Source organism: Aplysia californica, unplaced genomic scaffold (genome assembly GCF_000002075.1).
Source record: "Aplysia californica isolate F4 #8 unplaced genomic scaffold, AplCal3.0 scaffold00461, whole genome shotgun sequence".
NCBI lineage: Eukaryota > Metazoa > Mollusca > Gastropoda > Aplysiida > Aplysiidae > Aplysia > Aplysia californica.
In genome coordinates this window covers 68,651-71,607 of record NW_004797731.1, presented here as the reverse complement: position 1 = coordinate 71,607, position 2,957 = coordinate 68,651, and positions in this window count along the sequence as shown.

Genomic DNA, 2,957 nt, shown 5'->3' with positions numbered 1-2,957 from the left:
CGTGACCGGTCAGTGAACCTTCGCGCGAGGCACCACAAGGTACGGCATCGGTGAGCACCGGTGTTTTTTGGGGTCGCCAAAGTTCATTAAAAGTCTGATCGTTGCGAAGTATAGGACTACAGAGTAGGGCAGGGATTATTGATTTTTTTTTTTAGAGATACACTCGGGGGAGGGGGGAGCGGCTGAAGGCAACACCGGAGGACAAAAAAAAACTTGTAGGCAAATTTCAGAATTTTGATTAGATTTAGAGCCCTCTGCAAAGCGCGCGTTGGTGCAGGCCTTGTGTGGAATCGGGATCCCTCACTCCTTGTAAGCCGTGTTATATTGACATAAAGTGTTCGCGTTTCATTTGTTGGGTGATAGTAAATTAGAACAATATTGTAGCTTTCTGTTCAAGACTGGCAGATTTTCAGGGTCACTGCATCTTGCCCTCGCACAGTTCTTACATCTCTCACACTGGATAGATTTACTCGAGTCATTACGTGTGTGTGTTGGCGTGCGTGCGCGCGTTGTTGTTGTGTAACATGGCCCTGGAAAATGGAGAAGCCGGTTTGCACCTACCACCACCAGGACAGTGCTACTGACTGAAACGTCTTTAGGCTATTCCCAAAGGGAGGATATTAACATGTTCTTATGCACAGTAGAATTGTAAATATGGGCTGATTTATCAATGTCATGCTCATACTGTGCTGGACCAGCATAGGGTGAACTGCTGCCTTTTCTGTCCTCTTCTTTACTATCGTCATTTTCCTCTACTTCTTTTGTATGTTTGTCACTCTTGTGAACTACTATTTCCAGGGTGCCTTGATAGTCGAAGCTTGATTCCCCGTTTGGACTTCTCTGTTGACATCCACCCCTTCTCGCTCATATAACCTATGCAGTTGCGAGCGCCTTAAAAACCTTACTTAAACTTAATCTAGCGGCGAGCAAGCTTGCGATGGTCTGTCTGTCCTCCCTTTTGTCGACTGGACTTTGTTGTGTGTTCTTTTCGTTCGATATGTTATGTAATAATAGTAATACATATGTTATTGAAGGCGCAATTTAACTCCCTTTTTTCGAGCTGGTGTGGGGCTTGATTTGCTGGGCAGTAAATTTTTTTTCCAGGTGGTAAATTTTTTCAAGAAATATTGCTGGACACCCTGTAACGGGTGCTCTGGTGCGGTTTGCTCCTTTTTCCTGTCTATCCTGAATTGTTCTTATTTCTCCTCCTTTTTTGCGTTTGTTACTCTCTTGTAACACTGTTATATTCGGTACTTCTGTGACCCTTTAGTGTTTCAAGTGCATGTACTGTAAATTTCTTACTTAAACTAAGGAGGGAAAAGAAAAAGAAAAATCCATTTGAATAATGAAGTCATGCCCAAAATAGCGCTTCTTCAATTCCAAGTACTGTTGAGTGACCCGAATGCGTGTCTTTGAACTATTAAAAACTTGGATGGTTGGCGGGTACTTTGGTGTGGTTTGCTCCTTCTTTCCTATCAAACATCTGTCGTCCTTATCTCCCCTCCTTCTTGCGTAATTTGTTCTTCAGCGCTTATATTATATTATATGACCTTATTGTGTTGCAAGCAAGTGTATAAAACTCTTACTAAAACTAAAACAATTAAAAAACGTGTCTCATAACTTTTCGGCTGTTTGTTTGAGGGATGAGAAATACATCAGTATATACATGTAGTTCAGCTTCCAGTGTACCTGAAACCATCCTCTCTTGGTCAGTCTTCTTCTTCATTTTACCTTTACCCAACAGTGACTGGGTAACTCACTGGCTGGCCATAGACAAACATCTTGGCAGTATGCTTTGCGCCTGTACAATGGCAGTTTACGCGGTATGCTTCCCGGGAAGCCGAAAATATTCTGAGTGTTCTCAGATCTACTGGGTGTGATAAGAGCAAAGTTGTACAGTGCATCAGATCTAGTGGGTGTAATAAGAATAAGAGTAGCAGAGTTGTACAGCGCATAAAGCATACTTTAGAGCTGCTGACATTGGCAAGCTACGGCTCCCAGACCATGTCCGGTCCACGAGCAGTTTTTAGTCTTTCTAGTTTTTGTAAGAGTTTTTTTAAATGCACTTGGAACACAATTGGATCATCTAATATAAGATTGGAAGCGTTACGAGAGTAACAAACACAAGAAAGAAGGCGTAGAGATATATAGGCGATAGATGTTTGATAGGAAAGAAGGAGCAAAGCACCCACCAACCAGTCACATTTTAAAGTCTGGCCCACGAGTCGATCATCAATAATGAATGTGGCACGCGGTGAGTTGACCAGACTGTCCGTCTAGGAAATTATCATCAAATTTCCGGTGTAGCTCAAGTAGCCGGAAGCAATAGAACTACGGTAATGTGTTATCTCATGAAATGCCATTGGGCGACATGGTGTCAGTTTTAGTCTCATTTTGAAAGCTTGATATTTCAACCCATTTCACCTTATTTTCTCTGGCTTAGACCCTCGAGATATTCGGAATCGGTTGGAGGAGGGGGAGGGGGTCCACCTAAGGGCTTAAGTTCGTCATTACCGGGCCTAACGACTTGAAACTTTGAATATATATATATAGGCCTATATAAATATGTATAAGTTGTTACTGGCACAAAAATCATAAAATCAGTTTAATAACCACCATCTTGAATATTACGTCATAAAAATGCAACTCATAACTTTATCAAGGTAATTTTTTGGCTTTTCAGAAACATATTGGCAAGAGGATTGTTATAGTCGAAAATGGGCCATAAAAAATATCTTTTTGAAGTTTTGAGTTACAGTGTGTCAAAGTTGGACTTTTTTGTGTGCCGAAATTTACCCGAATTTCAGTCAATAAATATATTCTATAAATAGTGATTGAAAAAAAAATCCTTTATTATGAAGCCATACCCCTGGACTATCTACATATATGTGAGGCAGCGTGGTGGAACCAGGCTCTCGTCAAAATAATCAAATTGAAGAAACCTGCATTTTTCCGCA